The 27,304-nt window shown below is 32.4% G+C and overlaps 1 protein-coding gene across 2 annotated transcripts in view; it reads right to left on the reverse strand.

Moving 5' to 3' along the window:
* LOC125073015 (5-hydroxytryptamine receptor 1-like) overlaps positions 1-27,304 on the reverse strand; it is a 151,144-nt gene that overhangs the window by 36,888 nt on the left and 86,952 nt on the right. The window contains exon 1 of one of the 2 annotated variants that reach the window (XM_047683677.1): positions 9,533-9,845. The exons of the other annotated variant lie outside the window; for it this stretch is intronic. The gene's annotated coding sequence lies outside the window, so the exon portion shown is untranslated. Of the gene's footprint in view, positions 1-9,532; positions 9,846-27,304 lie in introns of those variants that run through there. 2 annotated transcript variants of the gene reach the window in all.

Below are 27,304 nucleotides of genomic sequence, written 5' to 3' on the forward strand. Positions count from 1 at the left end.
GTCCATCCTATTTGAGAATAATGTTTCAAGCTAATTCTTTCAAGCTGCTTCAGTGTGTTTAGTGGTTTATATATTTGGCAGATTTTCATCATGCAGGTTCAGGGTGAGTTGAATTGTTAATCACATTAATTGTAAATCACATATCATTTATAAACAAACAAAAAAAAGTCTTTTTACGTCAATCCAACGTCAGAAACCCTATTATTAATTGCCAGTGTGTAGCCGAATTGCTCCTCTGACGAAGCATGACGAAACAGAACCAACGAGCAACCAGCTGTTTTTTAAGGCTAAATAAAGATGTATATGTTCACAATGAAACTAGAGAATATTAGAGCGGAAAACATCGATCGATAGGTTTACTCACTAACAAAATGAAAGTCGAAATTATTTAACAATTGAAATTTATCGGTAATTAAGGAAATTTACGATATTTCAATATAATAACAATAAATACTGTTTAACATTTCAATACAAGATTCAACTGTGGATTTTTCAGAACTTCATACTACGTGTGCAAGCGATGTTTAATGAGCTATTGAAAGACGCCTGGTGAATGTAAAATATCGAAATTATTAGAGAATCGCACAATCAGTAGCGCAAAAAGACACGTCCCCACACAGAATTAGATATTTAACACTATCATATAGCGTGACGATGACAAAGGACGGTCTAACCCGTCGAACTAGATGTATCACTTCAAATCACAGTAGAACTTACCTATATTTGAACCAACATCTTTGGTTAACCACTTCGTCGTGACTTCGGCTTAGATATACATAAATATGAGCCGAATGTGAGAGATGGCCCAGTGGTTAGAACGCGTGTATCTTAACCGATGATTGCGGGTTCAAACCCAGGCAAGTACCACTGAATTTTCATGTGCTTAATTTGTGTTTATAATTCATCTCGTGCTCAGCGGTGAAGGAAAACATCGTGAGGAGACCTGCATGTGTCTAATTTCAAAGAAATTCTGCCAGATGTGTATCCACCAACCTGCATTGGAGCAGCGTACTGGAATATGCTCCAAACCTTCTCCTCAAAGGGTGAAGAGGCCTTAGCCCAGCAGTGGGAAATTTACAGACTGTTAATGTAAATAAATATGTCGCAACTAGTTTATTAGTCTTTTAAAGCTTTACATATATTTATATATGTAAAGCTATTAGATATTTTTAAAGCTTTAGATATTTTACTCAACGGTGCCGTTCTACCAACGGCTTGAATTACATTCAGCCCCTACCTCTTTCGTTCATAAAATAGGGCGATTTGCTTTATATTGAACCGCAGCAGCGTTGTGATATAAGCTTCGAACTCTGCTCCGCACCCCAGCATGGCATATATGGAATTGAATACTATTACTTATAAACAGACCATAGTACAGAGGACAAAATCATTGAATTAATAAAATAAATACAAAAAGGCAATGATCGTGTGTACTTCCACAGACAAAATGATATTTAACGAATGATAACACTACAAATCAAACTATGAGTTGCTATTGCATTACAATAACGTTATAAGCTTTAATTTTATATCAAAGTTCTAGGAATTCGCACAAAAGATAACCTCATACTCATCGCGTATAATAATAATATAACCTTTTTCATTGTCCAATATATGGATATTGGTATTCGGGAATTGGAATCAAAACCAATCACATTTTAATTTCATATCTTTTTGGTAAACATTGATGCACGCAACAATGTCATTTTACTCCTGAAGGTACTCTCAGTGAGCTCAGCTTAACGATATAAACAAGGAAATTACATTTACTACTGTTACTACTATACTACTACTGCTTCTATATTCATCATCTCTTTTTTCCCTTATTATATATACTAACTCCTTCACACACTCACACCACTGTAAAGGCAATAAGGTTATGGAATGCCCTTCTAGAAAACATAAGGTCAATTTCTTTATTTAAAAAATATGTTAAAAATTATAACCTAAACCTAGCTAGCCATGAGCCCGTTGTACTACACATAAATCATTTTATTATGCCTAAGAATTATCTGTATTATGTTTGTCATGTACGAATAAAGTGTATTAATAATAATAACTAAACCACAACTCTAGGTCAGGCTGTCTTGATTTTTAGCATAGTTACTCCTTTCGCGAAATGGGCCACTTTCCATCAGGTGGCTCATTTTTCCGTCGGCCATGATCTTGATAAAAACTAAGACGAAAACTGGAATTACCGAAAAAAGTTTTTACTGGAACAGAATCGCAAGAGATAAAATAAAAATATACTTGAATGAAGAAGTATCTTGCGAGCACTTTAGAATAATTTTACAAGATGTAATGTAAAGCTATCAGTAATATATCACTTATTGTTATAGCATCTATATTTATTAGTGTGAATTGATCTCGCCATTAACTTTATCATAACATACGTATAAACGTATTATATTTATGCACGAACATAGCTTATAATTTAATTTATATTATATGTATTAGTGGAAATAAATAGATGTACAATAATAGAATATCTGCTAGTAATATAGCGATTTGGTTATTCACATCACAAATAATAATGTTTATTTCAATCAAACATATTTTCTATAGAGGATATTTCGCCTTGCATTATTGATTACTAATTGATAAAAATATTTATTAAAATAAGTCAAAATAAATTTGTAATTTATCAAAAATATACTTTATTCAAGTAGGCTTTTAGAAGCACTTTTGAATCGTCATTTAACAAACTATATTAAGTTAAGCTATCACCGGTTCGGAATGTAGATTCTACCGAGCAGAACCGGCAAGAAACTCACTTAGTTCTTTTTCAACATTTAAAAATACAGTCCTGTTAGTTAAATACACTTATATAGGTATATTATGTCTCCTGCCTAGAAGTCAATAAGCAATTAGTCCACGCTTTTTATCATCAATATAATCTTGTATCGAATAATATGCCTTCTTTACCAATGTATTTTTTACAATTGACTTGAATCTATGAAACGGCAAAGTCTAAAATGTCTGCGGAATTTTATTGTAGAAGCAGATACCTTGCCCCAATAATAATTTAAAACTAGGTACCACTATTCCAAATTTCATCCAGCTATTGTTGCGTAATTGAATATTAATACTTTTTCTGGGTAATCATTCTACCGCCAAACCGCAATACTAAGTATTATTGTGATCTGATTTGAAGGGTGATTCAATATGCAGGCAAGAATAACATCTTCCCTCCTAAAGTTGATGTTAGGGACAGTTAATATTTCTTTCAGAGTCAATGTGCGTCAATCCAGAATATTAAAAAAATGTTTTACTTCCTATATTTGCCAAGCAATAACACTGTATATATGTAGTATGACATTAAGTTTCTCAGAAATATCAAAAATAACATCACTAGGCTTCAATCATATACATTATATGTAATTTTAAGAATATTTTGTTCATGTTCAACTCAATCGAATGAACGATTCGAACGAATGGATATTGAATACTACGAAATAAAAGTCGAAATGATCTTTTCAAAATATACTTTGATAATTGCTTTGTTGACAAATATAATATCGATCTAAATGTTATTAACTATTAATAGGGTTCTACCAATAGGGTGAATTGACACAACATTATCGAAGATTTGAGAAAAGTATTCGGTAATAAAAATTTGCATGATTCGTATTTTCAATTTATTGACAACACTAAAGCTTGTCAATAGCTACCAAAAAAAAGAAGTTTGACAAACAGAAAAGAAGAAGATACTTAACTGATTTATTTATGCATGTTTAAGATAACGTCCAGAAATAAAACGTTTGTAAGATAACGACTTCCCTACGCAGTTGTCATTAGAACAGTTCCGAGCAATTGAACTCAAATGAATCAACGATCATCACAAGCGCGATGACTCGCATAATACTCAAGGAGACTTGAATATAACCTACGGTTTTTGAAACGCTAATTCAAGTAAGATTTACTAATCTAAGTAGTGTACGTGTACAGTAAGTGCACGCTTATTGGTCAAATTGCGGCGTCGGCGGCATCAACCAATCATCATTGAGATTTATGTCAAATATTATATATTTTATCATAGTCATGATGTTACATTAATTCCAACTTGGCGGACTTATGGGGACAAAAAATACGTGACAAATGTATTGTTTAATTTAAAACGAATGATTTTTATTCACCGAAAACGTAATAATTATTCGTTATTTCGAAGTATTTTTTAATTTTTTTGTTTAACCGTTTTATATTAAAACAAAAAATATGATTAATTTATTATGTAGGCACTTTTTTCGTGCGTAATTAAAGCCCTTCCTTAACGATTGACGTAATAACCAATGCACACGCCACACTTCTGACTTTATTGCCTTCAATTTCGGAGAATTTTAATATAAGGCAACGATGAAGGCGGTATATTTTCAATCGTATATAACTTAAAAGGAATATTAAAAATTTTAACGAGCGTGTTAATGTATTATCGTTTTACTTTAGCCCGATAGAGCTTTTTTCTATAAAAAAAAAAACATAAGAGAAACCGAATATAACAATAGTGTGTAACTTTGGAGATGGTCCAGTGGTTTCAATAAATTTTAAGCAAAATTTGCGGTTCCAATCTTGGACAAGCATGAGTTTTTATATTTTTAATTTGTGTTTACAATTTATCTTGAGCTCGTTGACGAAAGTAAACCTATGAGGAACAATCTGTAGCATATGTATCCACTAACCCGCATTGGAGCAGCTTGTTGGAAGCCAAGACTTCTTTGAGAGGTTTTTGACCAGCAGTGGAACAGTGAAGTTTAAATCGATTTATACAACATATTATTATCATTTAATATATAATATCTAACTAAGTTTAAAATAAGAGCAAAATTTGAAATATTTATCATAAAATATAAAAAATAATAATTGTTTTCTTGAAAGACCAACGACAAAGAACTTTGATCTTAAATGATATTGTATTTAGTACAAAGCCGAGCAGCGGCCGGAAATTTAAGACATTTCAATTTATATTGTGGTTGAAGGAGTCTTAAAGCAGTTCTACCAGAGTTTTTCTAGTCTCATAACATATCTCTCCTTTATATATTTAGTACTTTAATACTAGTTATTAAATTACTATTGATTTGATTCAAGAACTTGGAGTTACTCTTTTGATTATTATATTTTATAAAGGCAAAAGATTGTGTGTATGGATGTTTGTTACTCTTTTAAGCAAAAACTACTGAATGAATGTTAATGAAACTTTACAATAAATATAGTTTATACATCAGAATAACACATAGGCAAATTATAAATATATTAAAATATCTGAAAAACGTTCAACAAAACGCGAGCGAATCCGCGGGCGGAAACTAGTATAATATATTGTTACCGAATACCTTCAGCACAGACAACGATGAAGGCGGTAGCCTATAAATACGAGCGATGAAGTAGACTGGCACTCTCCGTGGACAGCGCTCAAAGGCGCCGAACGTTTTCGTTTTGCGTTGATTGCTCTCATTTAATAAAATAAATGGCTGTTAAACTAAATTATGTTATAAATTATTATAAATAGTTTAAAAAACACGCTTTTAGCACGCATTAAAAATTACAAAAGCAAACCCTTTCATTTAATACCCATATCATGGGCACCCCCATTTCAAATGGCCAATCCGCCATGTTGGATGTCCGCCATGGATTTAAGTCACGTGATTTCTTTCGTATTCCTGACAACAAACCCTTTCATTTGATATCCTGGGAGTGGATTTCAAAAGCCAGTCCGCCATCTTGGGGAGGCCGCCACATGGTATTTGTAATGACGTTTCTTAGCTAGTCATGTATTGTCATCAGAACTCAGAGCGTGTGCAAAATTTCGTCCTAATCGAAGACCGGGAAGTGGGTCAAATTAAGATTCCAAAATTTTCTTACATAAATATATTAGTTACAAGTGAAGCTAATATAAGCGTGTTAATAAGAAAATCCTTACTACTTCCGATTTTTTATGATATATCAATGGAGCTAAATATGAGTATTGTATTAAACGATTAATAGAAAATAGCACTGATTTTGTATCCGGTTCTTCTCCATAAGATCCATATTCCAAACGGCTGATAGCTGATAGGACGGATGATAGCTTACATATTCAACATGTAAAATTACAATTCAATAATGCTTATTTATATACAGAGTATAATTTTGATTTGCTTTACTTCTTTCCTCGATTTATTCTGAACTAATATTAATAACAATTATAATATATTTACAAGTAAAACCCCTTTCTCAGTTCACCTTAAGCAAAGAAGACGATTAATTTTTAAACTTTCGCTAACATAAACGGTTATGACTGTTTCCAAACACTTTAAAACTTCCCAGATTGTTAATGTTTCTGTAATAAGCTAAATAAATTGTTTCTGTCATTTGCTTACTAACTACTTACTGAGTACGTAAAACGCGTGCGTCACCGGCGCGTCTCCACGTACTTACATTTCGAGTGCGTTGTTAGCTTGAAGATAGTTAAATACTGTTTGATAAGATTACTTTATTGTTGTATTTAACTAACATGACTTTGTATTTTTAAATGTAGAAAAAAAAGAAACTTCTTTTTCTTGCCGGTAAATCTCGGTAGAATCTGCATTCGGAGGTAGCTTCACTTGATACTTGACTAAAGTATATTTTGATTTATAATTAAAATAGTAATAAAAATAGTATATGTTTTTATTGGATATAAGATATAAGTGATGATGATTGTGTCCTCCTTATGAAGTCAGTCTTCAATTCGCACAATACACACGAGGGACATAACATCTTCGTTCCCAAGGTTGGTTGCGTATTGGCCATGTAAGTCATGGTTAATATTTCTTACTTCAGGTGGCCCATTTACTCGTCACGTACCTATATAATAAAAAAGTTGCTCTCTCTTTATCTGATGGGACGGTAATCCGACATAATAACCGGAGGAAGTTTCAGGAACATCGGATTTATCTGCTTTCGGAAATGTATGCGCTCCTAAACTTTCGGACAGCTAGTAAGTAAATGAGATTGGAACCAAGATTTGAAGGCCAACGATTACATAATTTAGCCAGCATTAACGATGCAATTAATTACTAAAAACTCATAGTTTGATTAATATAATGATACGCCTAAATAAACATTACTAGTTCCAAGCATTTGGTGGACCATTTTCTTATGATAAAAATAAATTACATTAGCAGCCTGTAAATTTCCCACTGTTGGGCTAAGGCCTTTGAGGAGAAAATTTGGAGCATATTCCACCACGCTGCTCCATTGCAGGTTGGTGGAAAAATATATTACGATAGTTTAAACTTTCACGACTTTTTATTAATAAGTAAATGTTACCAAAACTATCTATCATAGTTATATAATAAACAATAAGCATATACTTTTTATAGAAAACATTTAAAACATAATCTAAATAAGTAACTTCTATGTTTAAAAAAATAGGAATAAATTAATGTTATTTTTCGTTCAAATTACTTGTCACGTATACGAAGACGCGCTCTTCCACGTTAAATTATAGGCATGCCTTAACAAATATAATCTAATTTGTATTTTATTTTTCTTATCTTTTTCGTACATTGGCCATCTCACGCGCACCATTAGTCCTTCGTGAATAAACAGTTATAAATCAAATCAAATGTATTTTCTCCAGTAAACCTCACAATGAAACGTCATTGCGTCGTCAATGCTTAAGGTCTATCACTGTTTCGGAAATCAGCCTCCAGTGAGAAGAAACGGCAAGAAACTCGTATAGTACCCTTTCAAATAAACGGATTTACAATGCTGTTATTCACAATTAAAGTTCAATCAGTCTTTTGATGGAACATGAGTCTATATTCAGGTGTTTTTTTTAAAGGATATTATTTTAATATATAACAAGATTCATTGATTAATTTAGTCTCAATGAACTTTTTAAACTCGTTAAATGGTAAATTGTTTATATTTTCCGGTATCTTATTCTATATGCGTATACCATTGTCCAAAAACGTTTCCTCATATAGGCAATAACGTATATGTAGGTACGTATATTAAACGTTTCTTATATAACCATAGCACCATCAACGTTGGGAACACTACTACTCTGGCTCTCTCACCCTTTGGCGGTAGAATATATAATAAGTAGATGGTACCTACCCAGACAGTCTTGAACAAAGTCCGATAAAAAATAACTAAGTGTATTTAATTGTAAGGCATTTGTTTGTATATCATGTCTTTATATTTCGACCATTGAATAAATACACGTATATATATCAGAGTCGTAGTATATATGTATATAAGGATATATACATATATACCAATGTGTTGTTCATTCACACATGGTTAGTGTAAATGTGTTTATGTTTATTATTATTAAATTAGCATATTGATAAAATTTTGGAATGACTCAGCGAATTATTTACGTATTAGTAAATTATACATTTCTATACAAGCTGTGCTTTGTGGTTTTATCTCTCTCTCTCTCTCTCTCTCTCAATGTTTTACAGACGATCACAATATAATTTGTTGGTACAAATGTTTTGCATTTGAAGAACTAAATTACGCTTAGCTGGATTTGTAACCACAACTAATGTTGTACCTATCTTCAACATTAAAGTAGATGTATTGGTTTGAGATAATTAAAATTCGAACACGGTGACAGTTCACACCAAGCATGTTCGTATTTATGTTACTAAAACTTTTAATTTATTTTGTTGTTAATAGATGGCGTTAATAGTTCTTTAAATCGCGCTATAATTGTCTTAAGTTGTAATGTTAAGTACAAATTCATTCAAAATAAGAACAGTTTCCTGGATCAGTTTGTTTTATTCGTCGTCCCTTTTTTTTCCTTGGACAAGGATTTTATATTATACAGTTTGTTGCAACTTGCCCACAAGATTAGATAGAAGAAGCATTTAAAACTTTTGTACTCTACAATCGATAAAAATCAATAGGAATTTTGATAATGGAAAATAGTTTCGAAAAAAATCAGAAAGACATTGGAACACGTCAGACATTTCTCAGTAATAATATTTTTTATAAAATTTTAAACCAAATATTTCGCTACATTTGTTCAACGTATACATGATTACCAGTAATAATAATTAAATTTTAGCTAAATTCATTAAGCGATGTTTTACTACAAGTATTATAACAATACGTGAAAATTTCCATTTTCCAAATTTAATTACGCAAACAAAATATTTTATTCAATTTGTTTTAATAGCAAGCTTTGTGTATTGATATTCACGATAATTATCACGCAATACATTTAGAATCTAACGGTGTATATTTTACATAATATAGTTTTAATTAAGATAATATTAAAAGCATATCATCCAAAAAATGTGAATTGGAAATTCAAAAAAAAAAATTTCAAGGACGCACTTTTTTAAAGCACTTCGTATTCTTAACAAGTATTGTACTTGCCAGACTTAAAAATACAATTTCCTTTATTTACTGCGTTTTAATTTTTAAACGTAACCGTTATAAATTATCCCGAGATTTCATTTAAGACTGCTTAATGAATGGCTACAGAAATGCAAAGTTTGGCAACAGAATTAAAAAATAACTTCTTAAATAATTTAGTATGATTACAAAAAATACTTACAAAATTTATTTATCAGTTTCCGAATAAAAAGAATAAATAGTACATGTACTACGAATGTACCTCTTCTACGTTTACAACATCTTGCTCAATATTTACTGTTTTAAAACATTTATAAACTGTGTACAATATTCGATTTTTAAAGACGAACTCACACATACTCTTTTTACGCGTATACACGCTAACACGTACAGTCACAAATTTAAAATATGCACAAACTTGTTATTTAATCAAAGACAATTTTCAACTATCTCACATTTTAACGTATCTGTAGTACGTTAAAGATTTGTTATCGTTTTATAAACGCGCGCGTTTCATCGAACAGTCGATTAAGTACTATCGTGTAATACATTCGACTAGGTCTTGAAGGAAAAGCTTATTCACGTAACAAATCTCAACGCTGTATCTTTGTATTTATGATATCATATTAATATAATGAATGCCATAGTAACTCAGTCTGTTTATTTGTTACCGCATAAAGATTAAACAATTTAATATAAGTAGTATCTAGTTATTGATACTGTAAAGGCGAGTGGATGTGTTTGGACGTTTGTTACTCAATAGCGCTTGACTGCTTGAAATGTGTATGGTGATATTGTCATGAATAAGACAAACTATATTATAATTCGTTTTAATTTTGATATTTGAATAAACAATTATGTTTTAATTTAATTGACGTTCAGATCTTGTTTTAGTAGACTTATAAAAAATAACAACATAACTCAACAGAAAAAAATAAATACCTACATTATTTTATATCATAAAATAAGAAACTTTAAAAGTGGATATTGTAGTATTATGTTATATATACCAAAGGTATGTTGTGGGTGTTGTAGTATTAGTCATATAAATATATGAGTAATATCTTGACATGAAATGCGGAGATAGCTCAGTTGATTAGAACACGTGGTTCTGAACCAGAAATCGCGTGTACAAATTCGTTATGTGTTAATAATGTCGTATCTTGTATTCCTGTTCGTCGCGTGGTGGAATCAAGTAATAATAAAAAGAGGTCAATGACCCATGTTTAATTTTTAGGCTTACAAAACTGTTATGGTAATATTTACTTGTAGTACACATTGGCGATGTAAATAATGATCAACATTATTAATTTATCATATTTAATTATTACGGTGCCAATGCGAATGTATTTGGGCAGGGTTCCTTACAACGCCAATGCGCCACTAACCTTGGGAACTAAGATGTTATGTCCCTTGCGCCTGTAGTTACACTGACTCACTCAACATTCGAACCGGAACACAACGACTACTATTGGTACTTATGTATTAACGCTAGCACAGTAAAAATATTCTGCGAATGTTTTATTTATTAATTTTAGTTTAAGAAACCTGTCTAAACTAGTTTAAACGATATTGGCGTATTCGCAGATTTTTGTTTTGCTGTAGTGGCGTTTAAACGTAATTCCCTTAATATTTATTGGTAGAATATCTAAAGAGTATGGTATCTTACTAGGCAGTTCTGCACAAAGCCCTACCAAGTTAATAATTAAAAACACAATATAGTATGGGCGCGAATTAATATCACGACCGAGTATCATGTCTCACGTCAGTATCAATTGAATATTATCTACGACAATTAACTGATACTATGTCGAGTTCTGTGTTATGCCGTTTAATCTTAAGTATATTGATAAGTTGGAATTAATAAAATCCGTGGAACTCCATTGTTGTTTGATTAATTGCGCTTCGAAAATCATAATATACTCGTTCAAACACTAACACTACCTATTGCGGTTTTGCCGATCATTTACTAAAAAGCCGTGTACCAGATGGACACCATTTTTCTAACATGAAAAAATGCCAAACTGCCAAAATTCATCCACAATCCTTTATCCCGAAATTGATCCATGTAAGAAGCGAATTTTCAAAAAATAGCTTTTACACCGATTACCAAAAACTTCAAATCCCCTATTTATCTGAATGATAATTAAGATTAAGAATAAGAAAAAGTTTGCTTAGGACACGAATAGTTTACGATATAAAAAAAAAAGTAAATTAATAAAAGGATATATTGATGAATTTTGAAAAATTATTTCTTATTGCCTATTTACGTTCTATAAGGAATTATAGCAAAATATTTAATCCTGCTCATTTAATGTAACCACTACAAAATTTTGCTATCTTGCAATTAACAGTACAGATTAAAAAATAATTTAGCACTTTTGAATCCTATTAAAAAGTAAATAATATTTTCAAAAACTGTACACTTGAATATATAAAAATAAATAAATAGAAAAAACGACGGTTTTTGTAGTAAGGTTTTGTAATATTGCCTTCAAAAAAATCATGACGTATGCGTCGGAATGGATAACGACTACCTATTATTTATATGAATATTCACATGTGATAACTATCAGTGGATAAATTATTTTAATGGCGTATTCATTTAATTGCAACAGTATGTGACAATAATATCTTTACATTATGAATTTCATTATTCATTGCACGTTTTAACAAAAGCGATGCCGACTACACCGAGTCCGCTCCATCTTCGGATCCAATGCTCTCTTATAGCTTCCTATTTTACATAATTTATGAAATTTATTCTCGAATGTTCGTACGCTTCGCTTTTTTTTCCAGTCTAATGCATGTTTTATGTAAAAAAATACGTTCGAATTAAATATTCATTCTTATGTTCAGTGTTCCTCTGGGCATACTTATATACGAATGTTTTAAATTGTTGCTTGGCTTAAGCCAGATACTCCTTATTTTAAGGCAGAAGAGAAAATTGGTCACTTGGTAATACAGCCAGGTCATATAGACCAGAACTGTAAATGTTAACGTTCAGCCAACACTCACAAGGAACATGGTTTGCCTGTATAGAATGACCCACTCAAAAGCCGATAGGAATAATGGCATTAAAATTATTCAATATTAGTTTGTACACACGGTTTTGTCTTCGTCTCTTATATCTTCCCTCCCTCCCTCTTATATCATACTTGCCTCATAGCCATAATACGATTGTGGCAAACTATATGTGGACAATAGTTGATTGTGATGCTTAGTTATTATATATGTGTGTTTGTATATAATAGTAATTATAATTGTAGCATTAGCAGCCTGTTAATTTTTCCCACTGCTGGGCTAAAGGCCTCCTCTCGGAGAAGGATAAAAAGCATATTCCACCACGCTGCTCCAATGCGGGTTGGTGGAATACACATGTGGCAGAATTTCGTTGAAATTAGACACATACAGGTTTGCTCTTCTATATTGTGTACACCTAAGAGTTTCTTGATTGATATATCTTTATTTATAATACAACACTATTACACTTAACTACTTATATCCACTATAATTTTACTTGCAAAGTTCCGATTCACGACGTTCAAAGTCACATTCCTTCGCAAATCCACAATGAATGTCATAGAATATCGCGTCAATTTGCTTTCAAATGTTGTATATTTGGTCCTGTGGTTGGAATAGACTATAGCTAGACTCCTTATATTTTAATAAAGAAGATCGTACTCTGGTTTTCAGCCGTGCATATTCTTGCACGTTAATAATTCATTCCTCAATTCAGGTGAGTTTCGATTAACTTGACTCTTTCATCGTGTTAGTACGAAATCTTGAGTGTAAATTGAGTTTTCTTTTCAAGTATTGAACCGATCCTTCTCCTCGCGTATAATGATATCAAAAGACATTTCGTCAGATATTTATTTAAATTTCGAACTGTGATTAGTTTCTTCAAATATTTGAAATAATAATCATTTCTCTTCAGTTTTCTGTGCCTTTCATGTATATATATTATTTACGTTGTTTACGCAGCATTACAATCAAAATTTTAGAATTACAGATGAATAAAAAAAAATTGTGAAAAGTCAACTTCGCAGGATATCAAACTGCTTAAGTACGTGCACTTGCACAGGTTCACGTTCCAATCCTGCACTCAAATAATCCAACGCGATCATTGAGAACTCAGGCACGGTGCCAGCGGCTTTATGTGCATTCCGAAGCACGAAATTTTTACCACTGCCAAGGTCGAAACTTCAAATTGTTACGGAGGATTTCTTGAAATAAACATTCCTAAGCTTGAGGAAAACTCGAACCCGGGGGAAACATTTAGCTTCGAAGCCCGCAAAGGGCCAACCGTCGAGGCGTCACAGTATAATGCACAAGCGATCCCAGCCCTCCCAAGAGGTAGAGTGGGTATAGCTGGTTTTGTAGTAGGTATTCCGACGCACTCCACGGCAAAGAGTACCACATAACCCCCACGTTTGGAAACGTATAGTGTCGATTTAACAGAAAAATAAAAATAAAAGGGGAAAACCGTACGACCAGCAACCTCACAAGCTAGCTAACTAGGTAGACCAATAAGACACTTTTCTTTCATTATATACTTACATACACAAAACCGCGATCAAAGCAACTCGTATATCAATGCTGTTTGTTTTCTATGTAAGTACCTCTAATCTTAAAACTGCTTTTAGCCTTTGTAAAAGATAACCCAGCGCGGTCAAAGCCATAATGAACGCTGCAGAGCAAAGCTACGAAAAGATTGCAAAAGGAAATAATCGCTTTATATCGTTGTATATTTTAAATAGGAAGTAATAGGTATTTCATCCTATTTAATATATTTCAATAAATAAAGAGTGAATGAACATTAAAATGAATAAAGATGTTGGTTCTGCTATTACGTGTTAGGTGAAATTAATTGGAGTCGATATTCGTTCTCATAATTTGCAAATCTACGATTGCAAATATAAGACACTCATTGACGTACACACACGCGTACGTGCACGCGTACACATTGATAACCGATGACCACTATAAAGGTTAGTTCGTTCGAATGTTTTTATCCACTCTGTTGTCTTTATAATCTTTGAAAAAAGTTGCAGTACTTCTATACCATACAACCAACCACCAGTTATTTCTAGTATTATATAATGTAATCAAACATTAAAGTACTTCTAACCAAAATAAAAAAACGAAGAAAATTTAAGTTTTATTAAAATATCCAAAGAGATTCCATTACGTTTAAAAATAAAACGTTGACTGAAATATCCTATATTCAGTAAAGCATGTTGAAAGGTTATAAAGTACCTGCAATTAATAAAATCTAAAGTTTGCAGCGTGAAAAATACTATTAATTGATTACACCTTACGTTCAGTATACAGTTCTTAACTGTTAGGAATTTCATGAATGAAAAAAAAAATGTTTCTTTCATCTTAATTTATCAATGATTTCTTTTAATCAAACTGATGTTATAAAGATGTAAGATTTTTCGACAATTTCAAATACTACAAAGGCAATTCATATGGAACTTTCGAATGATGATGCCGCTAAAAATCTTGACTTAAAATAAGTTTCAGAAACACCTTTGTACTGAGATATTATACTCACTTTAGTGTAACTGCATGTTTTAAGAAATAATAAAAACTTGTGGGTCGCACGCGAAACTTCTCGTTTACACAAGAGAGTTTACAAATTTCGAATTCTATGACAGGTTTTTTTTTTTATTTAATTTCATTGTAAACTGACGACGTCTATTCGCACGATTTACATTTGTTTTTTTTTTATATAAACTAGCCATATAATCTATATGGCATAGCCATAGCATTTTTAAATAGCGCCACTATCTACGAGGCCAGTAACTTTTCTACACTCTCTAAAATTAATTCTTTGTTAAATCATAACAATTTACTTTTTTTACTATTTATTTGTCTGCAAATCTACGGCTGGAGTTCTTCAAAATGATATAACTGTGGAGCTATCGTCCCATAATCACTTGGAATAAAAACGGATTACGCTATTAATATATAAGATGATAAGTAGCTGTTTTGTTCAAAGTGTAGATACTGTAGTTATACGTTAATTAAAGAGATTTTTTTATAAATAAATTTAATACTTATATTTCTTATGAATTTATAAAGAATATATTGAAATTCTTTTTAACGAATGTATCAGGAATGTGTTTGGAGTTTCTGGATTCAATACTTATAAAATAGCAAGACTATTATGACATGGTATTAAATGAAATGTTACGTTTTATTTATTCGTATAATATTTCAAAGCTACAATACATATACGAGTAACGTTTGATATTTTGTCTCATTGAGATACAATCAATTAAAAAGTACCTTCATTACAATGAGAGTAAATTATTGAGTCTATATTTAAAATATTATCTTATTATCGAATCTGTACCATTTTAGTGGCTACATCACCGATATCGGTCTATATTAAAATTGTTTGAATGTTTTGATAAAGCACATCCGCTGTTTATGTTCTGTTAAGATAAAATATAAATAAAAACAAAGAATGTGTTTGAAATATTATGAAAATATCCAAGTGAACGCAACACAGAATATGTGTTTTATGTATCTACTTCAAGTATTATATTTCGTATGGAGTTCATGAAATATTCAAATGATTTTTAAAAATTCGACTGTGTTTTCATATTGATAACGTTTTCTCGTATACGTAAATAAATCGCCATATTTTTTCGTGGCAATTTTGTAAACATATGAACGATTTTTAAAATTTATTTAAGTATTTTTGACGATTTCTGTGTTTCTTATTCTATCTTTTAGTTTTATATTTGAAATTTTCCGAAAGATAACTAAGCTAAAGGATGCTCTACAGTTCTCTCAAAGTCTGAAGTGGAGGTGGGCTGGTCATGTCGCGAGATATGACGACAGTCTGTAACGGACTATACTATACTATTTACATAAATACGTGAGAATGAATTATTGTTATTTTAAAACATTTTTTTTTTATATATAAAACATAACATCGGTCGCAGCGCCACCTACCGGGTCCAATATAAGCCGTCCGTAGACTTAGTTAAGCACATATTAAAATTTAATCAAAATTGGTCAAGTTGTTTTGGAGAGTTTACATACATGCATACATACATACATATATAGAATTATATGTCATATATAGAAACATAAAAACATACATACAAATAAATTCATGAGATTGCATAGTAAATGTATACATATACATGGAATAATAAAGGAATGACATTATATCAAGCTTACCTTTTTTCATACGTTTTTGGTGAAATCGTTCGTGTATTCATGGATATGTTCGTGTATTGGCGAAGAAAATGACGTGCCACTTTTTTGAGGAAAAATCTCGGCACCGGCCTTTTTCCATACAAAATTCTATAGATTTAAGGCTGACCTGCGCCGAATGTCATACTCTCGTGAAAGCATATATAGGGGTATGATGCTTGGCAGCTCGGTTCAAATTGGACGCGTGGAGTGTTGCGCTCGCCGCATCGGCCGCGTGCAATAATGCATATCAAATTACATAATAAGAAATGATACTAGGCGGTGCAGCTGTGCGGGTTATACTGCGAGGCTGCTAGCTATGGTTGATTATTCTAAAATATAGGAGTGGCGCAGATCCGTGTGTCGGTGTAGTGCCTACTCATATATCAATGGTGGATGCATGGCAAAATATAATTATAATGAGAATGTGCTTCGTGCACTTTACCTATAAATAATACAAATGATTATTACAAATGACGGTATGGCAGGCCGTCATATGAATGAGTGTTCTCAATGAGACATTATATTTATTATATAAAAGCGATATAAAGAAGGTCGGGGTTAACCTCGAATAAAATATAATAATGAAATTAATATGATATAGAAACGGTTTGATGGTAGCCGTCTTGCGATAATATCTAATTGAAAAAAAGTATGTACTGGGCGATGCATACTGATAGTAGAGGGTTACCTCGGTGACTATTAATTATGAAATTTAAATCAAGTATATTAACAAATAGCAATAAGGCTGTAAATAATGATTGAACTTCTTTCAATAATAATTAATTTGTAAAATAACTAAACATATTGCTTGTCAACTTTGTCTTCCATGTTGCAGATTCTTGTAAACCGTAAGCGGAGCAAGTTGTAGCGATATTATATTGTAAAACTGTGACGATCGACGGATGTAAGTTCGTATAGCGGTCGAAATCAATAATCTTCATGTAAAACTGTGACGATCGACGGATGTAAGTTCGTATAGCGGTCGAAATCAATAATCTTCATGTAAAACTGTGACGATCGACGGATGTAAGTTCGTATAGCGGTCGAAATAAATACTCTTCATGTAAAACTGTGTCGATCGACGGACGTAAGTTCGTAAACCGGTCGTTCTAAAACTCCACAATTATTATCAGTAAACAGATCCAAGTTTGGTATAACTGTTTGATACGATCACGACGACAACGATCTAATGATGTTGATGTTTTAAGATTTTTATTGTTAAATAACAAAACCTTTATAATATATTTGTACTATGCACATGCAAAATGATCGCGCACGAGTACTGTACTGAATATACTCTGGTGGATTCTTGATGATTCGACGCGTGGTCTGAGGCTGTGTGGCTCGACCGAGAGTCGCTGCATTAGTGTCCCTCGTGGCGATGTCGTCTTGAATTTGCTTAGGTGATGCAGTTGCGAGGTGTGATGTTACTGTATAACGTCTTCGGCGATACGGTAGTGTCCCTCCTTCTGTTACCAATGAGGCTGCCTACGTGAGATAGTTTCGGGGTTTGAGGTTACTGTATAACGTCTTTGGCGATATGGTAATGTCCCTCACTCTGTCTTACCGGGTTACTAGAGTAGTGTATGTGCTATGTGGTACTGAGCTATGGCTGGTTGACGTTACGATGTCGTTATTGATGTCTCTCATCAATCGGTAGTACCAGAATCACGACCGAATGTTGCAGGGCGTTGCGGAGGCTGTAATAATGCTGAAGTGATACGTTCATGCAGTGAAGGACCCAAATAATGGATTTCATCCAGGCTGGCATCACTATACATATATGGCGCACTAATCGCTTTATACGAGAAGTGTCGTTTGTAGCAAAATGTTCGTCCTTTTAGGGACGCCTCCTTAGCCCAGTGTTAAGGATATTATAAGAAATATTGTAGTAGGATACCTAGTTTAGTAATAAGACTGCGTATATCTCTTTGAAGTTGATTATCACATGCAAATAATGATCTGAGTTCAAAGCTGGTTTAAGTAATCGACTGTCGGGTGTGTGCCTGTTGTAGAGTTAAGTATATCCACTGTATAGTTATAGATTTAAGTAAAACGTGATACGCGAAGCGTTTATAAGGTTTATAAGCTAGTTAAAAAAACGTTCGATTTAGTTTTAAGTCTTAGTTATAAGTCTTAGATATAAGTCTTAGTTATAAGAAAGAATACGATTATACGTTTATGATACATGCTATATATATATTCATACTTTATAACCTACTACGGTAGAAAATATAGCAAATTATGCTAAATCCACTTAAATGATTCCTACGCGGTAATCTATGAGTTTAATTGAATATTATTCCACTATGTTTGGAATTAATACGTATTATCTTACGATAAAACGACACTCTGCGACAGTGGATATAGCAACGAATAACGTTGTGCTTGCATTAGGCCGCCTGATGGTCGTGCACTTGAACTGGTATGAGAAACAGTGATTTAATGCAATGATAATCCAGGGTTAAACCCATTGACTACATATTTCCTCAGCTATGACTGATTGACTATTTATGGGACTTTGATCCTTATTTTTATTATTATTGTTGTAGCATTGGCTACTTTATAAACACCGCAGTTACGACTGTGAAACCCACTGGACCACGGTCTAGTTTGTTGATTTATTTATAAGTCTAATCGTCGATTTGAATAACATAGTTATTACTGTGCTATCCGCTAGACTACGGTCTTGATTTATTTATAAGACTATTAGTCTTTTATACACCTCAGCTACGGCTGTGATACCTGCTGGACTTTAGTTCTAGTTCATATATTATTTAACAAAGTGTTTGCACACTATAAAATCGCACTTCCCATGCTCGAGGAAGGTTCACCGATCTATGGTTGGAATCTACAGTTGATGGCGGGTGCGGGGCCATTTCAACCTCCTCCCCCTTTTATATTTTTCAAAAGAGTTAAATATATAAAGATGGGTAGGAGCGACATCCTTCAGCTACTCGTAAGAGGTGTTAAAGGAAATGGGACCGGTATCTCATACTTTCGATTATTATTATTCAAATTAATTAAACAAAATATTTATATTAAAAACGCATTTAAAAGATAAACCTGGTTTTATTTGACTCCTCTGTAGTCGATTGAACTTATAATCTCTGACGCTTTAAAAGAACACGGTTATTACACAAAGTCAACGTTATATGGATCCTAACTAACTAGACGAAATCACGAGCTAAACCGATATTTAAATATAAGAAATTTAAACGTAAAATTATATTTTAACTAAGATAGGCAGGGAATAGTCACAATTTGGTGCCGTGACCAGGATGGTCAAATCGGCTATATTCTTAATTTTAAAAGTAGGCGAAAGCCTACAATTTGTTGTCCGTGAATTGGAAAGAGTCTAAAGAGATTTATATGTTCAAATAGGCTTTATAACCTTTACAGTCTGGGGGTTGTAAAGTTTGAGGAGTCTGGGGGTTGTACGTACTTTTCTTTTGTTTTAGGTGCATATCGAGTTTAATGAATATTCAGAGTAATAAGAATTAAAACTAGTTGTGTATAGTGACAATTATTAGACTAAAGGTGTTAATAAAAGTGCTAAATACTTATATTGAACGTTACTGGAATAACAATATATTGTTATTGTTATTTAATTTTCTGACTAGCTTAACAACTATACAACAAAATGGTTAGAAAAAGGAATAGACAAAATGACAATGATGATATCAATCAACCACTTGCGCAACGTCGCAAACAAACCCAAGAAAGTGCAAATGATCGTAATTCAGAGAGAATAGAACCCACACAAAGCAGCAATGCTAGAACCATACGACCTTCCGTTGCAAGACGACAAAAACTTGTGACACTTTACAAGTTAATGAAACGTTCAACACGTGTAATGGAGATGAAAATTAATAATTTAGAACGGGAATTACAACAAAGAAATGAGAGGACTGTAGAGTCACAACAACCGGCGTCCTCTTCAAATATAGTAATTGAAAATACCCCTTACAACATTTTAAACATAGCTACAGAGAAACCAAAATTCGATAAAAATAAAAATCATCCCGTCACATTTTTAGAAGATTTAACCGCGTATCTTAGAAAAATTCCAAGTAAAGGAAAAGAATTAGATTTAATTTATGAATGTTTACAAGGTGAAACTAGAGATTGGGCGAGACTATACTCTCCTCAATGGAAGTCTCTAGAAGACTTTAAAACTGACTTTCTTCACACTTACTGGGGAGAGTCAGAACAAAATAAAATAAGAAGAGACATTGTATGTGCAAAATGGAATAAAGCACAACATCCCACCATGCTAGGTCACTTTTTAAGCCTAACTAGCCAGGTTCGAATGCTATCTTTCACCATACCAGAACAACAACTAGTTTCAGACATGATTAGGCATTATCCGAGACATATACAACAAATGTGGGCAATGTCAAAAGGAGATACAGTTATCGAATTAACTGATTTTTTGCGAAATCTCGATGACATCAATAAACAGGACGACGGGTTGATACCACAAAGTTCCAAACCAAAAATTATAAAAGATATGAGTAATAACAGAGAACGTTATATTAATAGAAATGATATTCAGCATCCATATAAAAATCGGCAGAAGCAAGATTACAATAAAAATTACCAGCGACAAAACCATCAAACAAATTTAATTCACAATGATTATACTGAATATGAAAACGATTGCAATGGAGATTATAATAATGTATCTCATTACAATAATTTAAACTAAATATGGCTGAACAAAACGACCCCGTCTCAGCTGTTAAATCAGGGGATGAAGCTTTGTGTATGATGTTAAAAACTGGCTGGTTGCCTGGACAACCACTAGGCAGAAAATTTAATGGTAGAGGCATACTCCGACCAATACAAGCTGTTGGACAGAGAGATAGAACGGGATTTGGTTATTATAAGGAAGACATCGAAAATCAGATGGTTCAACTGTTTATATCAAACTGTAACAAGGAAAAATATGTTGTAGAACATGAAGTTCTAAACGTTTTTGAGGAACACGAAAACTTAGATTTAAGTGATACGAACATAAGATGTGAAATTCCCGTTAAGTTAATTACGTTAGAATTAGATGCATTACTCGATACGGGTAGTGATATCACTTGCATATCAGAATTAACTTATCTTGAGCTTAAGCATTTTAATTTGCCTATGATGCCAGTTAAAGCAATACAAATTAAGGGTGCAATAGGTTTAAGTAGTTCAAAAATACAACAAATGGTGATGATACCAACTGAGATAGGAAACTTAACTTTAGACATTGGTTACTTAATTGTGCCTAATTTGTCACGATCAGTTATATTGGGATTCAATTGGATCAAACGAAATGAAATAATTTTAGATTTTAGAAAAGAACATATGCAAATAAAGTTAACGAAGAATAATATAGAGTACATTATACCTATCGTAAACCGCAATACATGGTTAAATAAGACTGTAATGACTATTGCTCAAGAAAATTTCGACTATGTTTTAGAAAAAATTAAATTAGGGACAGATATTTCTCACCATGTTAAACAAAACCTTTTAAAAATGCTATATAAATATAAAAACGTTTTTACTAAAAAATTAGGGCGTTGTAATTGCTACGAGCATGAGATAATAATGACTAATAATAAACCCATTGTGAAAAAATCATATCCTATACCTTACGCCTATAGACAGAAAATGGAGGGAAAACTTAAGGAACTTGAGGAATTAAATATTATTTCAAGGGCTTCAACGCCTTATAGTAGTCCGCTGACTTTCACTTTAAAGCGTGATGGAACCATAAGAGTTCTCTTAGATGCTAGGGAAATTAATAAGAATATGATTGCAGAGACTGAAAAACCGCCGTTGCAATTAGACGTTTTAAATTCATTTCATGGGTGTAATTATATTACCACGATAGACTTAAATAATGCATACTTTCAAATACCAATTAGCTTGCATAGTAGAAAATATACAGGGTTTTCTTTCAATGGAAAATCATTTGTATACAATGTGTTACCACAAGGCCTAAAGACTTCAGTAGGAAGTTTTAGTCGAGCAATGGACCAAGTGCTAGGCCCGGAAGTTCGAGATTTTTGTGTTAATTACCTAGATGATTTAGCCATAATAACCTCTGGGACTATTGAAAATCACATAGACCACATAGACATTGTTTTGTCGAAGTTAGAAAAGGCCGGAATGACATGCAATATAGAGAAATGTGAGTTTCTTTGTGATGAAGTCAAGATGCTTGGCTTTATCATATCAACAAAAGGTATTCGTACGGATCCTGATAAGGTGTTGGCTATACAAAATTTTCCTGTTCCAAAAAAGATTAAGCACTTACGAGCTTTCTTAGGGTTATGTAATTTTTATAGACGCTTTATTCCCAATTACGCATTATGTACTTTACCACTATGTAAATTACTTAAGAAAGATAAAAAGTGGTCATGGACAGACAAAGAACAAAAAGCTTTTGAATTAACTAAAAAACAATTTATACAGACAATAGAACTTCAACATCCAGATTTCCAAAAACCTTATTACTTACAAACTGACTCATCTGGAATCGGTTTCGCAGGGGTTTTGTATCAGTTAGGAAATAATGATGAAATGAAAGTCTTGGGCTTCCATAGTAGAGCTTTAAAAGGAGCTGAGTTAAATTGGACTATAACCGAACAGGAGTTTTTTGCAGTAATTTCTAACTTAAAGAAATTCGAAACATATTTAAGAGGAAGTAGAGTCATTATAAAAACAGATCACAAAGCATTATTATTTATTAAAAATTGGAATTTATTTAATAGTAGAGTTACAAGGTGGATACTTTATTTGGAACAGTTTAATTATAAAATAGAGTACATAACAGGCAAAAGCAACATAGTAGCCGATATTTTATCGAGGTATCCTCCAAATACTTACAAAATTCAAGAAGCAAAAAACAAGTTACCGCAGATTTTCTATCTCGGTAAAGACAATAAGTCACTATTATTAAAGCTCAAACAATTGCCTAAGCTTCAGGGTGAAGATAATGAAATTCATGAAATCATTAAAGGTCAAAATAATCGTTACAAAAATAGAATTACCTTTAGAAACAATATATATTATTACAAAACTAATAAATGTGAAGTAGTTTATATACCAGCTATATTAAGGGAAGAAATAGTTAACCAGGTACACGAAGAGATGGGTCACCAAGGCGCTTATAAAATTATAAAATACATAAGAGAAAGAATGTTCTGGAAAAACTTATCTAAGCACGTAAAAGATATAATTAGAAAGTGTCATTTATGTCAGCTTTCGAAAAGTAATAATATAAAATATGTTGGGCCTTGTCAGTCAATCATTACTAATGATGTAGGTGAAATAGTAATGGCTGATCTCTATGGTCCCTTACCATCAGGTACTTTCGGTTATACATTTATTTTAGTTATACAGGATTCCTTTAGTAAATATATAAAATTGTATCCACTGCGTAAAGCTACCGGGCGTTCATGTTTAACAAAAATTAAACAATTTAATAACATTTTAAAAATAAACAGTGTTATGACCGATAACGGGTCACAATTTATTAGTAAAATATTCAAAAATGGTCTCGAGGAACTTAACATAAAAACAATTAACACAACCGTGCGTAATCCAAGGCCAAACACGACAGAAAGAGTTAACAAAGAACTAGGGAGACTCTTCCGTACGTATTGTCACCACAAACATAAGTCGTGGGTTACAATACTTCCAAGGGTAGAAGATCTTTATAATAATACATACCATGATAGTATAGGGTTTACACCAAATGAAGTGCTTTATGGTAAAAGACCCACTTTATCGATCGACAAGTTATTGCATAGCTCAAAGTCAATAATTGACACCGAAAAGGTACGACAACAGGTTCGAGTAAACATTAAAGGTTCGAGCGAAACAAGGCAAGTTAAATTCAATAAAACACATAAACTGATTCAATTTCATATTGGAAATTTAGTTAAAATTAGAAGATCGACACGTTCAAATGCTCAAAAGAAAGAGATAAGTAAATTCGAATTATTATACGAGGGACCATATTTAATCGCAGCCGTTCCCTTTGAAAATGTATATACGTTAATGAATCCAAAAACAAAAGAAATACGTGGTAATTTTAATGCAATCCATTTATCTAGATATTACACTTAGTACATAATTGGGCCTTATTATATTTTGAAATATATATAAGTAAATTATACACAAATATGAGAACTTGTACAATGCTTGTATAAAAAAAAAAAAAAATTTATAAGTTGTGCTTAGGACTCTTTTGAGAAATATCTACGATAATAATAAAAATAATATAATAATAAATTAATAAAATAGGGAAAAATAAAATTTGTATTTTGGAATTTAATTGATTTAACATATTGATATTTTATATATTTGATTACGATATTCTATAGAATATATAAAATTAGTCATAATACAGATTATAATCATTTTAAGAGAAGGTTGATGATTGTTAAATTAGGCTATTTATAAATTGTATATAACCGATTTTTTTTTAAATAAATGTATAGAAACTAAAAGTTTGGTCGGGTCGGTGATGGCTCAATTACATCTATTAATCTAAAACAAGGAAATGAATACATAGAATAAGATAGAAAAAATAAAATAAAAGGATAAATCCATTTGATTGCTTAAATAAAAATTGAACTGAATAAATCTTAACAAATTAATTATATGATTGTATAGATATGTTTTGATTATATAGATTTAGTTGGAGGGGAGATGGGCGGCCATCAAGATACACCTTATTAATATTTTTAGGAAGCTATATAGTTATAAGCGAGGTTCCTACTTTTAATATATATATTTTTTTGCAATATTTGAATACACGTATATTGTAAAAAACAAGATAAAAGAATTAATTTATTTAGGAGTAAATTATATTCCGATAAACTTCATATAATTTAGGGGGTTGGATGTAACGGACTATACTATACTATTTACATAAATACGTGAGAATGAATTATTGTTATTTTAAAACATTTTTTTTTTATATATAAAACATAACATCGGTCGCAGCGCCACCTACCGGGTCCAATATAAGCCGTCCGTAGACTTAGTTAAGCACATATTAAAATTTAATCAAAATTGGTCAAGTTGTTTTGGAGAGTTTACATACATGCATACATACATACATATATAGAATTATATGTCATATATAGAAACATAAAAACATACATACAAATAAATTCATGAGATTGCATAGTAAATGTATACATATACATGGAATAATAAAGGAATGACATTATATCAAGCTTACCTTTTTTCATACGTTTTTGGTGAAATCGTTCGTGTATTCATGGATATGTTCGTGTATTGGCGAAGAAAATGACGTGCCACTTTTTTGAGGAAAAATCTCGGCACCGGCCTTTTTCCATACAAAATTCTATAGATTTAAGGCTGACCTGCGCCGAATGTCATACTCTCGTGAAAGCATATATAGGGGTATGATGCTTGGCAGCTCGGTTCAAATTGGACGCGTGGAGTGTTGCGCTCGCCGCATCGGCCGCGTGCAATAATGCATATCAAATTACATAATAAGAAATGATACTAGGCGGTGCAGCTGTGCGGGTTATACTGCGAGGCTGCTAGCTATGGTTGATTATTCTAAAATATAGGAGTGGCGCAGATCCGTGTGTCGGTGTAGTGCCTACTCATATATCAATGGTGGATGCATGGCAAAATATAATTATAATGAGAATGTGCTTCGTGCACTTTACCTATAAATAATACAAATGATTATTACAAATGACGGTATGGCAGGCCGTCATATGAATGAGTGTTCTCAATGAGACATTATATTTATTATATAAAAGCGATATAAAGAAGGTCGGGGTTAACCTCGAATAAAATATAATAATGAAATTAATATGATATAGAAACGGTTTGATGGTAGCCGTCTTGCGATAATATCTAATTGAAAAAAAGTATGTACTGGGCGATGCATACTGATAGTAGAGGGTTACCTCGGTGACTATTAATTATGAAATTTAAATCAAGTATATTAACAAATAGCAATAAGGCTGTAAATAATGATTGAACTTCTTTCAATAATAATTAATTTGTAAAATAACTAAACATATTGCTTGTCAACTTTGTCTTCCATGTTGCAGATTCTTGTAAACCGTAAGCGGAGCAAGTTGTAGCGATATTATATTGTAAAACTGTGACGATCGACGGATGTAAGTTCGTATAGCGGTCGAAATCAATAATCTTCATGTAAAACTGTGACGATCGACGGATGTAAGTTCGTATAGCGGTCGAAATCAATAATCTTCATGTAAAACTGTGACGATCGACGGATGTAAGTTCGTATAGCGGTCGAAATAAATACTCTTCATGTAAAACTGTGTCGATCGACGGACGTAAGTTCGTAAACCGGTCGTTCTAAAACTCCACAATTATTATCAGTAAACAGATCCAAGTTTGGTATAACTGTTTGATACGATCACGACGACAACGATCTAATGATGTTGATGTTTTAAGATTTTTATTGTTAAATAACAAAACCTTTATAATATATTTGTACTATGCACATGCAAAATGATCGCGCACGAGTACTGTACTGAATATACTCTGGTGGATTCTTGATGATTCGACGCGTGGTCTGAGGCTGTGTGGCTCGACCGAGAGTCGCTGCATTAGTGTCCCTCGTGGCGATGTCGTCTTGAATTTGCTTAGGTGATGCAGTTGCGAGGTGTGATGTTACTGTATAACGTCTTCGGCGATACGGTAGTGTCCCTCCTTCTGTTACCAATGAGGCTGC

This window comes from Vanessa atalanta, chromosome 23 (assembly GCF_905147765.1).
Source record: "Vanessa atalanta chromosome 23, ilVanAtal1.2, whole genome shotgun sequence".
Lineage (NCBI taxonomy): Eukaryota > Metazoa > Arthropoda > Insecta > Lepidoptera > Nymphalidae > Vanessa > Vanessa atalanta.